Source organism: Microplitis demolitor, chromosome 4 (genome assembly GCF_026212275.2).
Source record: "Microplitis demolitor isolate Queensland-Clemson2020A chromosome 4, iyMicDemo2.1a, whole genome shotgun sequence".
NCBI lineage: Eukaryota > Metazoa > Arthropoda > Insecta > Hymenoptera > Braconidae > Microplitis > Microplitis demolitor.
In genome coordinates, this window is record NC_068548.1 from 10,376,361 (window position 1) to 10,392,252 (window position 15,892).

The 15,892-nt window shown below is 28.6% G+C and overlaps 1 long non-coding RNA gene across 1 annotated transcript in view; it reads right to left on the reverse strand.

The window, feature by feature from the left end:
- Positions 1 to 13,891, reverse strand: part of LOC128667595 (uncharacterized) — a 49,749-nt gene extending 35,858 nt beyond the window's left edge. Inside the window, exons 1-2 of the long non-coding RNA XR_008403535.1 lie at positions 13,684 to 13,891; positions 13,410 to 13,593 (exon numbers count right to left, since the gene is read on the reverse strand). This is a non-coding gene — a long non-coding RNA (uncharacterized LOC128667595). The remainder of the gene's footprint in view (positions 1 to 13,409; positions 13,594 to 13,683) is intronic.
- Between the last annotated feature and the right edge of the window lie 2,001 nt (positions 13,892 to 15,892).

Sequence of the window (15,892 nt, forward strand, 5' to 3'; positions counted from 1 at the left end):
AATTTCGCCAGATTTACGCTGATAAAATAGAAAATTGTAAAAAAATATGGTTTTATTTTTTGTTCGCTTCTGCATTTAAAATCATCGAAAATTTGCAAAATGTAATATTTTTTACTTTATTTTATTGGTTCACACAATTCTTACTCAAACAAAAACATGTAAGTGAAAATAACTATCTGTGAAAATTGATATTTTCAATTTTCGTAAGTTTGTTTGTATCCATCTGAATACAATTAGTAACATATTTCTAGTAAGTGATTTGGCATAATGGCTACCAGATCAGACTTTGAACAAATAGGTCTCGGGATCGAGTCCACGAGTTAACGGGTGTTTTTATTTTTTTTTTTTTTTTCATGACAGTTATTTAATATATAACTTTATAAGGTTCTATATAATTATATAAAATTAGATATAACTGAATAAAATTTTATATAATTATATATAAATTTTTTTACGGGTAGAACGGTTTGATGCTGCAAAAATGCCGAAAATATACTATAAATATGCTGTATAATTACTGTTTTAATTTTGTGAAAATACCGTATTTTTTCTGTTTTATTACCGTAAATATTAGGAATTTATTTCGTAAATTTTTGGTAATAATGCGGCAAAAAAACTGGCTAAAATAATTCGAGTAATACCATATTTATGCAGTATTTATACCGTATAATTCCGGTATTATTTCGGTATTTCCAAAACCGCGAGGGATTGATTGTAAGAATCATCTTGAGCGATTAATTCGTTTAAGATATACTGTAAAAATATTTTTAAAAATAACATTTTACTTTATTTTCTTGAGATAACTTATCATGTTACTCACCAAGTGTTCCAATAATAAAATACCAAAATTTTTTTTCTGTGATTTCTCTTAATCACTACAGCAAACATTATAATAGGTTTGCTGGAAGTAGATTTTATACTAGAATAATTTTGAAAATGTTTTTACTTGATCAGTGTAACCGTTTTAAAAAGAAGTACATAAAATTTGATCTCATTTATCAGAAATTTTCAAGCTATAATAATGGTATTTTAATGATAATACTGGGATCAGCACATTATCTTTAAACCTTGATGAACTAGCAATAATTATCATAACACAAAAAATTTGTAAATCGGTTGACCCTGCAGGGAAAAAAAATTCGACGAAAAATTCCAATATTACTATCGTAATCCTGGACTATACTTTTATTATCTGTAACTTTCGAATATATGATACGAAAATTTACAGTTTCTAAAAGATTTTTTACTATTCACTATCGTAATTTCATTAAGAGTTTGTTGTATAAAATTCAATAAGAAATATCACAATCTTACTATCGTAAATAGTAAAAGAATAAACAATAAGATTTAATTATAATATTTATTCCTTTATTCTTCTTCTTAATTTACAGTGCTGCCTCTATGTTTTTACAATACAAGCCACAAAATTTACGATAGTTGGATTTTAAATTTTTCTGAAATGGTATAGTATATGTCATCTGAAGCGTTTACGTATGAAAGACAAATGTTGTCACAATACTATGATGTGATGCTTGTGTGAGAGTATATATGTATATACAAATGAGAACATCTATTTCGTTCGTATTATGTGTGGTCCAACGATATATATTTATAAATCAGTGCATCTTTACCTCCACTTTATTGCAGAAATAGAGGTTATTGTTTATGACATTCTTCGGACAATGATAAATAAAAAATTTAAAAAAAACACTGTGCTTTCTTCAAAACAAACCTACGTAGATTAAAGAATATAATAATTTGGTGGTGTGAGTATATTTATTACTATTCATTTATTATTAAACTAAATATTCTGTGGGTATTTCGTTCGTTTTAAAATTATTTATCTGGACATGAAGTTTATTTTTATAAACAAGTAGTATCATTGTCATAGAATGAATGAATCTAAAAGAATGAATTTTTTTTTTTTTTTTAATATATTCAATTCTCCTAATTTTGTTACAGAATATTATTTATTTGTCGACAATGAATAATTTTATCCGACTTGGCGATAAGGTAAACATTTCAATAACCTCAAATTATGGACATTTAATGTTTCTTTCTGAAGTTAGCCGACGCCTAATAATTTTTGGATTTGTTTAAAAATGATAAATTATGAAAAAAAAAATTTTTCGAAAAAATTGCACCTATGGTTTTTTAATTTCCTACATGTGCATATTTTGGATACGAAGGAATGAGTTATTTTTATTCAAAAAGAAACAAGTATAATACTTTTTGGACCTGATGTGATATTATAACTTATAAGTTAAATTAATGAATAATTAATGAATTTTATATACCAAAAAAGTATATTTCAAAAAATATTAAATAAATGTTTTATTATTATTACTTCAACATGTTTTATTTTTATTTCGACATTGTATTTACCTTCTCAATTTAATTATTAAAAAAAAAAAAATACAAAATGATAAATTTTCTTTTTTTTTTTTTATTGTAATTCTACTTTTTTAAGAAAATAAATTTTACTCCGTTGACTTCTAATTATACTTTTATATTTAAAGAAATTCTACATTACCAACTCATTCATTTAACGATAGTTGCATTGTAATTATTATTAACACAACTTGTATAATTTACTCTATAGTATCTGATTTTTTCTATCTTGTAGTAGTATTGATTATAAAACAAAATTTACGATAGTCTATTGTAAAAATTATGATTTAAATTTTATAGTCCACCGTTACGATACCATATAATGAAAATTACGATAGTTAAATCGTAAAAAATCCGGGAATTTTTTTCCCGTGTGCGGACCAGCCCAAAAACTTCTCGCTCAACGAGCTTGAAAACGTAATTTCCAATATTTTTAACTTGACAATACCCTCAATAACATTGGTGTTTTCAAACGTCATAACGGAACGTTTTATATTGAACTTGAAAAATTCAAGACATCGAAAATAATTAATAAACAAACGATTTTAAAATTTGTATTTACGATTACGTTCAAATAATCAATATAATCACGTAGAAATCAATGCCAGTGATTAAAATAAAAATTTCATCGACTATCGACTAAGACTAAAGCATTAATATAGAAAGGATCCGAGAAAAAAATGTTAAGAAAGATGTTTTTCAGTTTTGTTGTTAGTCTATAATTTAAATTAAAGATTGAATTACATTACAATATGTAGTGATCGAAAAAAACCATAGAGACAAAGAGTTGGTATGATTTTGAACATATTTTAGTACATTATATTATGATTTATCCGGGAAAAATAACATAAAATGTAATTTTTTAAACTTTTCGTCGACAATATCTTTTGAACCAATCAACCGATTTTGATGTTCAATATGAAAATTGGTGCATTTTATTGAGTTATGACTGTTAAAATTTTTTAAATGATTCGGTCATTTCAAAACTATTCGCGGAAAACCGTTATTTACTATTTCTTTCTCCGATAATATCTTTCGAAAAAATAAGCTGATCAAAATGTTTGAGGCGTTAATCGATGCATTTTATTAAGTTTTAGAGCTAATTAGATTTTGAAGATGATCGTTACCCAGTAAACACATTGACGGCATCGCTTTTTATTGAATTCTAGAGCTTATCGAATTTTGAAATTGATTTGTCGAGTTGTTCTTGAGAAATTTCAAAAAAACCAAAAAAAAATTTTTTTCGAATTCTTTCCTCAACGGTTTCTCTTGAACGAATGAACTGATTTTGATCGTTGAAGTGGCATCCGACGTGGCCTATAAAGTTCTAGAGCTGATTAAATTTTCGAATTGATCAATCCAGTCGTTTTTTAGAAATTTTGAAAAATCTCAAAAAAAATTTTTTTTTAATTTATTTCATGTATCTTCAAGTCTATTTAACCAATTGATGCAAAGTATACAGAAAAATTGATGGCTAGCAAGTTCTGTCAAATTCCACTAAAACCATTCTAATCGAATAATTAATAGAGAAGCTACAAAGAGTTTACACACACACAAACTTACACATACGTATGGCTCGGACATCCTCCTGAAAATAGTCAGAATACACGGCGAGAAAAGTGCATGGTTGTGGTAACTAGAAAGTGATGAGCATGAAAAAATAGTAATCTCAACTAATATTTCTAGTTTCTTGTCCTATATTATAGTGTCCAGACGTATTTGAAAGAAGTAGTTTCAACTAAGCATTATTAACATTTTTTCTTTTGTTATGGTAACTATTTAATATTATCTATTAGAACTTGTACTTCAGCAATTATAATAAAAATACTTTTTTAGATCATCCCTACAAATATAGAATGTACCAGTGACCATTTTAGTTAGTTTATCATCGAATAGTTCCTGTAACTACTTACAATAGTCAACGCAATTACTCTGACAGTGACAGTTTCTTCAACTACTAATATGTAGATCGATTGAACTGTGATACGTTACTTTAATCAACATTAAAATGGTAATTAATAAAACCGTTATTAAATTATTTGCCTAATGTATTAACAACTATCAAAAGTTTGAGGACGAACGTGTAGTTAAGAATACTAAGATGAAATTATTATATTGCAATATATAGGATTAGGTAATTTTAATTTTTACTTATTTGAAGGAAAATTTCTGTATCTTTGGACCGATTCAAGTTTGTCTCGGTGAAACAGTAATTTTATTTGAAAAATAATAAATGTAATTAAATTTTATTCTCTGTGTTGCATATGTCGAACCCAACTTATTTATTTACATTAGATTATTGCCACTTGTAAAAGTTATTAAAAAAAATTATCATGTACAAAATAGATTGTATATTTTATCAACACCAAACTATTTAAAAAATATTTCCAAGATATGTGTTCAATATTTCTTTAATAATTATATGATATATCAATGTCAAAAAGGTTGTAAAAAGGATTTACAAATATTTCCTCGAAAGTATTATTAAAAAAAAAAATTTTTAATAATTTTAAAAAATATGTTAAAACATTCTAAAAAATTTTTTTTAATTATGTTTTTTAGAAACATTTAAAAAATTTTCTTTCACGAATATTGCTATACTTTAAAAATATTCCCGTTCGGAAATATTTATAGAATATTTTAAAACTAATAGGATATAAAAATTCAATATGGAAATGAAGCATTAGAAGCACAGGCGAACTGAAATTTTTCAACTGGTTCCATAGCGTAGCGGTATTATCGTCGGTCTCTCGCGCATTTAATATGTTAGGTGTTAGGTTCGAATCCTCCATAGGGTAGTGGTGAAAATCCAATTCGCAGAAAGAAGAGCGAATATGTTAATCAATCAATCAATATATATAAAAGGAAAGTGTATGTTTGTATGTCCAAACATTTCTCCATACCCTGATTAAGAAAAATGATTTGTTCCATGTTAAAAGTGTATATCTATATATTAGTCGATTCAAATCGTTTTAAATCATTTCAAATTGTTTTTAATTATTCCAAATCATTTTCAACTTCCCGCTAAGAAAATTTTTAACTTCCCGCTAAAAAAATTGTTAATTTTCAAAAATTCGAGAAGTTATTGTTTTTACCCCGATTTTCGAAAATCGAGTTTTCATCAGAAGTCGACGTTTCGAGGTCCTAAGACGCTATTCTGACTATTTTCAGAAGGATGTCTGGATGTGTGTGTGTGCGTGCGCGCGTGTGTGTATGTGTGCGTGTGTGTGTGAATGTAAACTCTCGATACCTTTTTTAAGACCGATTGAGATGATTGAGGTGGCGATCGAAAGAGTTTGTTAGTCATCAACTTTTCTGAAAATTTCGAATCGATCGATCAAATAGACTCTATGATATAGAAGAAATACAACAAAAAAAATTTTTTTTTTATTTTTTAGAAATGGCTCGATCGATCGATTTCAAAATCTAAGCAGCTCTAGAATTCAATAAAATGCGCCGATTGCTGCCTCAACCATCTCAATCGAGTTATTCGTTTGAAAGATATCGATTGAAAAAGAAATGGTGAAAAACGGTTTTCTTTGAGTATCTTTGAAGCGACTCATCCGATCAATTCCAGAATTTGATCCGCTCTGGAACTCCAGAAAACGCGTCTATGGCTGCCTCAACCGTCTCAATCGGTCGACTATTCTGAGAGATATCGTTGGAGACAAAAAAGTCAAAAACGGTTCTTTTCGGGAAAAAAACGGCATACAAAAGTATTTTTGAGCTCGAAGAGCTCGAAAATGTATTCACAGCAATTTTTTCGAGCTCAAGAAGCTTGAAAACAGCGAGAAGTTTTGGAGCTGGCCCGCAGGGCCGACCGACTCCCAGATTGTTTTTAATCAGGGTAACTACCCACTGCCACCCACTCATGGTTGCAGTGATAGATAGCCCTTAGTCTACACTTGCAAGTAAGAGAGTTTGGTTTCGGTGGGTGGAAGTGGGTGAATGTGGGTGATAAAAATATGTGATGGGATACTTCTGTCCCTTGTGTAACACATTTTACGTCTCATATAAATTCGAGATTGTGCTAAATGTCGTTTAGTGTGTTTATGAGTGATTTTGTTGAATGTTTAGAACTTTTCTAGAATATTTCAGATTTTTCCAGAATGTTCTAGAATATTCTAGGATATTTTTAAATTTTTCAAATGAACTACAAAAATGTGTGACTGAAATTTGTCTAGAATGGTCTAGATTGTTATCAAACTTTCAGGAATGATCTGGGAAGTTCTGCAATATATCGAAATACTTAAAATTATTAAAAATAATTCTTATCGGTCTAGAATGTTCCGGATTGGTTTAAAAATTTCTTGCATGATTTGGAAAATTTAAGAATATTTTTAAATCTTTAAAATCACTCTAAAATTATTTTAATCAGCCTAGAATTTTCTGGATTGCTCTGAAAATTTTTTAAATCATTTGGAAAGTTCTGAATTCTACTTAGTTAATTTAAATCTCATGATTGATTCAAATTTTTCTAGAATGGTCTGGATTAATCTATAAATTTTTAGGATAATCTAAAAAATTCTGGAGTATATTTAAATTTTCAAAATCACTAAAAAATTATTCTAATCAATGTAGAATATTTGGGATTGTCCTAAAAATTTTCAGACATATTTAAGAAAGGTCCAAGTGGCACAGTTGAATTAAATCAATTACAAATGATTCAAATTTGTCCGAAATATTCTGAACTTGAAATTTTAAGAATCATTTAGAAAACTCCAAATTATACTTAGTTATTTGAATCTCATAAAAATGATCTTAATTTCTTTAGAATGTTTTGGATTGTTCTGAACGGAAAGTTCAATAACATTCTGTAAAATTCTGTAATATTCATGTAAATGTTTTAAATTAGTTAACAATTATTATATCGATCTAGAATGCTCTGAATTGCTTTAAAAATTTTTGAAAAATTCTACAGTATACTCAAAAATTGTTGATCTCCCGAGTATGATCCGAAAAACCTGAGCCGAAATCATTCTAGGCCGATAAGAATTAATTTTAAGTGATATCCGATATTTAAATATTTGAAAATTTAGTAAATCGTTTTCAAAATTTTTAGAACAGTAAAAAATTAAATATATAAATAAGTACACTACCAAAAAAAAAAACCCAGCAAAGCGGGTATTTGCAGCTAGTACAATATGAAAGTTAGCACCCTTGTACTTCACTTGAATTGGAAATAAAAAAAAAAAATCAATTTTCTGAATTTATCATTGTTGAAATAATTGAAGGCGCTCAGCTAATGAATTAGCTAAAACCATAAATTCTTAATAGTGGTTACTATATTTACATTGTGATCATAACTATATCGAATTAGGGTTGCTAACTATAGAAGTATGATTGTCATAACAATTTTTTTTTGGATATGCTGAATAAGAAACTGTTAAATTTAGTACTAAATAGAAAGCGTAAGTATACTTTTCTGTTACTGTTAACTAATATCATATCACTTAATAAAACTGCAGTTTAGTGGAGGTCTTATTGAATTATGTCTTTTAAAGTTCAGAAAACTATTTTTTTCTTTTAGTGTAGCTTCCTAGGTCCTCAAAACGTTGATATCTGATGAAATTTCGATTTTTGCTAGTCGAGGTGAGAACAATAACTTCCTGAATTTTCGAAAATCGTCAATTTTCTTAGTAGGAAGTAGAAAAAATTTTGTTTTTTCGTAATTTGCAAATATTTCCGCGTCCAGTTGGTCAAACGATCTGAAAATTTTAGGAAAGTTGACGACCAACAAACTCTTTCGAATGTGACAAGAACTATTCAAATCGATTGACCCCATGAAAAAAATTTATAAAAAAATATGTTTTTCATATGAAAAAAATATATTCAAAATATATAAAAAATATCAAAATATTTATAGAATATGTAAAAAAATATATTTTATATAGCTAACTTTTGGTCGATTTTCGTATATATTTTAAATATATTAAAAATACATGTATAAAAATATACAAAAAATATATTTTTTTTATACTTAAAAATATAAAAAAAATCTGAAAACCTCCTGACGCTGCGGGCCATCCCGAAAACTTCCCTCTGTTTCCGAACTCAGAGAGCTTGGAAACATTATTACTTGTGAATTTTCGAGCTCTTGGAGCTCAAAAATTTGTTAGGACGGTAAAACACACCTTCTCTAAAAGATTATAATTTTAATTTTTATTCTTCGTATAACTCGTAAACTACATGACCGATTTACCCCAAAATCTAATCAATTCTAAGTTTTAGTGAGCCCTTTTGATTGCCACAAAGTACGTTCGAATCGGTTCATTCGTTCCAAAAATATCGTCGGACGAAGAAGGTTTACATACACACATACACACGGACGTCCATCCGGGAATTGTCAGAATAGCTTCCTATGACCTCAAAACGTCGACATCTGATGAAAACTCGATTTTTTCAAATCGAACCGAAACCAATAACTTCCCTTTTTTTTTGAAAATTTGCAATTTTCTTAGCAGGAAGTTAAAAATATAGGTATGGTAATATAAAAAAATATATAAATAATATATTTCAAATCTATAAAACATATAATTATGAAAATACAAAAAGTTTATATAAAAAATATATTTTCAATTTAACCAACAACCTAGGTAAAAAAAAAAATATTAAAAAATTATATAAAAAATATATTTTTTATATAAACTTTTTATATTTTCATAATTATATTTTTTATAGATTTAAAATATATTACTAATATATTTTTTTTATATTAACATGCCTATATTTTTTGTATATTTTTATACATGTATTTTTTACATATTCTAAGATATATATTTTTAATATATCTAAAACATATAAAATATATACGAAAATCGGCCAAAAGTTAGCTATTTAAAATATATTTTTTTTACATATTTTATAAATATTTATATATTTTGAATATATTTTTTTTATATTTTAACATATATTTTCTTAATAAATTTTTTTCATGGGGGTGACTAGTTCAGAAGTTATGAGAAGTTTACACACACACACACACACGCACACACACACGCACACACACACACACACACACACACACACACACACACACACACACACACACACACACATCAATATTTAAATACAATCAATTTCCGTAATTTTTTAACTTAAGCAAGGCATTCATTTAAAGAATAAGTATATAGAATTTCATAATCATCCATAGAAAACCCTTTGAGATACCTTACTTAATCAGCTTCGACCATTTTTACAAAATTAGGATAAGCTTTTCTGTTAAGCTGTTTTTTTTAACTTCTCGCTAAGAAAATCGATGATTTACAAAAATTTCGGGAAGTTATTGTTTTCGTCCGATTTGCGAAAATCGAAATTCCAACATATGTCGACGTTTTGAGGATCTAGAAAGCTATTCTGACTAAATTCAAGATGATGTCCGAATGTATGTATGCATGTATGTATGTACGTATGTACGTATGTATGTAAATATTCTGTAACTTTTGAACAGATGAACCGATTTTGATCGTCAAGGTGTAACTCGACGCGGCTTATTAAATACTATATGCACTGAAAATTTAAGCTTGATCAGTAGAGTACGTTCAGAGATATTTCAAAAATAAAATTTTATCAAAAATGTTTTTTTTTGAATAACTTTTAATTCGCTCGATGGATTGGATCCAAAATCTAATCAGCTCTAGAACTTTATAAACCACGTTGAATGCCACCTCAATCATCAAAATCGGTTCATTTGTTCAAGAGAAACCGTTAACGAAAGATTAAAAAAAATTTTTTTTTTAGTTTTTTTGAAATTTCTCAAAAACGACTTGATAAATCGATTCTACAATTTAATCAGCTCTAAAACTCAATAAAACGCGTCGATTGCTACTTCAACCGTTGCAATCGGTGAATTCGTTCGAGAGATATCGTTGGAGAAAAAATGGTAAAAATCGTTATTTTTCGAAAACAAAGGCATACAAAAATATTTTCGAGCTCGAAGAGCTTGAAAATGTACTCTCAACAATGTTTTCAAGCTCAAGGAGCTTGAAAACAGCCGGAAGTTTTAGGGCTGGCCCTCAGGATCAACTGATAGACCAATTTTTTTCGTTAAGAAAAAGCCACGGTAATAAAATTTTCCGATAATTGTGGAATTCAAATTAACACCATTTCTAAACTACCCATTTAACAATCTTATAAAAGTCTTGTGCGATCCTGGTCCCCAGTATACTCGTTGGCTACTTCTTTATATTATCATGTCCGTAAGGGTGAAGTGGAAACTGAGTCCGACGGCTAGTCTTACGCCTAAATTTATCCGTCAATCACTTCGATTCTGGATCAATTAGTAATAAGTCGCATATCTTATTCATGGTTGTAATATACTAACATTTTACTTGCGATTCTGTCAATATATTAGCAATTTACTTGCGATTCTGTTAAAACGATGATTTGTACAGCATCGATATCTCTTGATTGAATTAACCGATTTTGATGGATAATGCAGCAATCAACGGGTTTTATTGAATTCTGGAACTGATTAAATTTTAAATTGGTCAGTTTAGTGATTGCAAAGATATCTAAAAAACAATGGAATTTTGCCATTTCTTTCTTCAGCGAAATCTCTGAAGAAAATAAAGCGATTAAGATGGATTTTGTAATAATCAAAGCACTTAATCAAGTTCTAGAGTAAATAAGATATTGTAACTGATTGTCATTTTTGAGAAATTTAAAAAAAACTAAATACTTATTTTTTTTTTTGGAAAATCTTATATATCTCAGATTTGACTTGATCGACTGCTCTAAAATTTACGGGTATTGACACCTTCCAAGCTTTTTCGATTGCCAGAAGAGCCTTCCTAATCAGTTTATTAGTTAAAAGGTTATAGAAGGTTAATACACATACATAAGCCAGGTCATTATTTTGAAATTAGTCAGAATAACATTTTAGGACCTCCAAACGTCGACATCTGATGAAAACTCGATTTTCAAAAATCATCGGTTTTCATAGTAAGATGTTGATCAACGTTTTTGTAGTTTTAAAATTACAACAAATTTACAAAAAGTAAACATGACTTGCATTCACGAAAAGATTGATCAAAATCGGTAAAATCGACATAACATAGTCAAAAAAACAGCGGCTACTTTTTTCCTAGTTTATAGTTTGAAAGTTTAAGCTTTCATTTAATATTGGTGTACAATTTCGTTTTTGCGATATTTTCGATTTAAGAAATAATTATTTTCATAAGGTGTGGGCATATTAATTACAATATGCTTAATTGACAATATGCTATTTGAATTAATTAATTCATTTGAACATGTCTGACGGTAATGGAAAGGGATCAGTAAATTATTTTTGTTTTTGAATGAGATAATTAACAGCTACATGCAATGTAATTAAATGAAATGAAATAACAATACAAGCTAATTATCTCGCAAAAAAAAAAATCTGGCCGTCGGTTGGCTCTGCGGGCCAGCCCTAAAATTTCCCGCTGTTTTCGAGCTCAAGGAGCTTAAAAATATCACTGTGAATATATTTTCGAGCTCTTCGAGCACGTAAATGTTATCCCATGCAATTGTTTTTTTATGAGCTATTCAAGCTCTAACAATTTACGTTTTATGTCAAACTTTGAAAATTGAAAAATCGAAAATCATTGATGAAAAAACGATTCTTAAATTTTTATTTCCGATTATGTTTAATGAAATAAATTTATTGAGGCAGAAATCAATGTCAGTGATCGAAATCAAGATTTGAATGAGTTTTGACTTAGGTCAAAGCGATAATATATGAAACATCCGAGAAAAATGTTAAAAACTGTTTTTTTAATTTTTGCTGGTAATATGATTAAAACTAAAGAAGAAGTTAGATGGCATCATATGATGATCGAAAGAAACCATAAAGAGGAATAGTTGGTATAATTTCAGACAAATTTTGCTACTTTACATTTTGATTAAACCAGAAAAAATAACATAAAATGTTATTTCTTTAACTTTTCAATGTCCATATCTTTTGAAATAATTAACCGATTTTGACGTTTGAGGTAGCAATCGGCGCATTTTATTGAATTCTAAAGCTAATTAAAATTCGAAACCGATCGGGTCAGTCCTTTTTGAAAAATAAAAAAAAATTTTTTTTTTATAATTTGCAAATATTTTTGAGTCTAGTTGATCAAGTGATCTGAAATTTTCAGAAAAGTTGATAGCCAACAAGCTTTTTCGATTGCCACCTTAACCATCCGAATGGGTTTATTAGTTAAAAAATTATAGAGCGTTCACATCCACACACACACACACACGCACACACACACACACACACACAGACTCTTGGACATCATTCTACAAATAGTCCAAATAGCTTCCTAGGACCTCAAAACGTCGATATCTGATGAAAATTCGATTTTCGAAAATCAGGGTGAATACAATAACTTCCTGAATTTTTTGAAAATCATCGATTTTCTTAGCGGGAAATTAAAAATAAAGATAACTAGTTACTTTTTATTTATTTTCATGTTCTACCACAAATTCCACTAATTTATCTTTAGATTGTATCTTAAAATATTAGAAAACTTTATAGAATGCGCTGAAAATTTTTTCAAAAATGTAATGATCGACTGATATAGAATATAGGCAATCAGAAATCTTCAAGAAAAATTTGCGAAAATTTGTGAGCCATGACCTTTAAGAAGTAAGGTAATTAAGAAAAACTTCAGCAATAGATTAGTACAGGAATATATAGTACATATATTGTAAGTACACACGGAAAAAACAATATAGTAGTGGCAACTCTTTGGCATAGTACTGAGTACTGAGTACTTGCTGTGAAAAAAAATTTTTAGAATGTACTGTATGCTAGCTAAACTGTATTTACTACTCTCTGGATAGTACTGAGTACTCTCCCAGATAGTAGTAGATACAGTCTAGATAGCAACCAGTACTATCTGAATTTTTTTTTTACTAAAAGTACTCAGTACTATCCCAGAGAGACGCCACTGCTATATTGTTTCTTCCGTGTGCATGAAATTATTCCAAACTTTTTGAAAATGATTATATTAAAAATAATAATAAAAATATTGCCACATACTTACTACTAAGCTTCTTTTTCATTTATCAAAAATTCGGTAGAATCATATAAAAAATTGTTTTGGATAAACTGTAACATTTACTTTAGTTTTTTTATCTTCATTGACATAAATATCTTTAATTATAAAAATTCACACTCAACTTCATAATCAATGAGAGTTACTTCAAAACTATCACTTAACTGTTATACTGAAAAAAGGATTTGAATGAAATCAAAAAAGTATATAAATATTCATATACATTCTTTTATTTATTAATTTTAGCGAATGGGTGATGTACCTCTTTGGGAATTTTCCAATGCAGTTTAAATGTTCATTAGAATACCGTGCATTATAAAAATTATTATTGAAATTACAACTCATATAATTTTTAACTAATCACATGATAGATACACGACTATGGTTATATTTCTGAAGAATAAACAATACATTGAGTTTTGTAAAGACGGTATAGTCTCATAACTCAAAATATATTAGCACCCGCTCTTTTTAACTCTTTCTGTCTACCGGCAAACTACTTTGCAGCGCATTTTCGTCCATGTCGTAAGCTGTTAGGCAGATGACTCCCCACCAAGCTAACCCAACGATACCGCTACATTAAGAATTCAAATACGTTGGGCTCCACCTCTTCAGCAATCAGGTATATATCCCTTCCACATAACGTTCATCAGAATGTGTTGTTACACATTTCATAAATAGATGCCCTGTGCAGTTTTGTAAAATAATATTTTTATAAAAATACAGATTTTATTTTAATTTCAATATAAGTTTGTTATTTATTGAGTACTCATGTAAGATATGCATATAAGAAAAGGAGAAATAAATACAGGGCCCACGAGTAATAAAAAAATCTGTCAAACAGCAGAGAATTTTCGCGCCACAAATCGTCCCACAGTGAGGAAAAAAAATTTGCGTATTCCAGCGAATATATTCACTTGATGGGCATTCTTTTGAATAGAGTAAATATTTTTTTGGATCAAATAAAATTCTCTTTCAGTTCAGTAAATATAATGATTGAGATATCCCAAAGATAGCAAAAAAAATCGGTCTGTCGGTTGACCCTGCGGGCCAGCCCCAAAACTACCCGCTGTTTTCGAGCTCAAGGAAATCGAAAATATTAATGTGACTATATTTTCGAGCTCTTCAAGCTCGAAAATTTTATTGCATGCAATTGTTTTATTATGAGTTTTTCAAACTCTAACAAGTTACGCTTTATGCTAAAGTAAAAAAATTTGAGAATCGAAAATCATTAATGAACAAGCGGTTTTTAAATTTCAATTACCGATTATGTCCAACAAACTAAATATATTGATGCAGAAATCAATGTCAGTGATCAAAATCAAGATTTGAATGAGTTTTGGCTTAGGTCAGGGAAATAATATATAAAATATCCGAGAAAATGTTTAAAAATTGTGTTTTTTCAATTTTTTCGTTGATAATATGGTTCAAACTAAAGAACAAATTTGATGGCATTATATGATGATCAAAAGAAACCATAAAGAGGAAAAGTTTGTTAGAGTTTAGACACATTTTAGTACAGTACATTTTGATTCATCTGGAAAAAATAACTTAGAACGTTATTTTTTTAACTTTTCAACGCTGATATCTTTTGAACTAATTAACCAATTTTGACGTTTGAGGTTGCAATAGGCGCGTTTTATTGAATTCTAGAGCTGACTAGAATTTGAAAGCGATCGATTCAGTCGTCTAGAAGATATTTGAAGAAAACCGTTTTTTAACATTTCTTTCTCCAACGATATCTCTCGAACAAATTAATCGATTGAGATGGTTAAGGCGACATTCGACGCGTTTTATTGAGTTCTAGAGCTGATTAGATTTTGAAGTCGATCGTTCAATTCGTTTGTGATAAATCAATAAAAAACTAAAAAAAAATTTTTTTTATTTTCGTAATTCGCCAATATTTTCAAGTCTACTTGATCAAATGATCTAAAATTTTCAGGAAAGTTGACGGCCAACACACACACACACACACACATACATAAATTCAGACACTCAGACATCATTCTGAAAATAGTTAGAATAGCTTCCTAGGACCTCAAAACGTCGACATCTGATGAAAACTCGATTTTCATAAATCGGGATGAAAATAATAACTTCCCGAAATTTTTGAAAATCATCGATTTTCTAAGCGGAAAGTTAAGACATTTTCAAAAAATTTCATAATTATGACAAAAAAAAAAAAAACAAAATTCGAACACAAAAATAGTTTAATTTTTTTCCTTCTTTGCCATTTCTTTAGGAGTTTATTTTTTTATCTCTTTTTCTTGTAATTACTGAGTAATTATCGCAAAAATGGAAGGAAAGTAAAAAGAAATCGGTCTATCGTTGAGCTCGAAAAAATTGTTGCGAATACATTTTCAAGTTCTTCGAGCTCAAAAACACTCTAGTATGCCGTTGGTTTCGAAAAAAAAACGTTTTTTACGATTTTTTCTCCAACGATATCCCTCAAACGAATTGACCGATTGAGA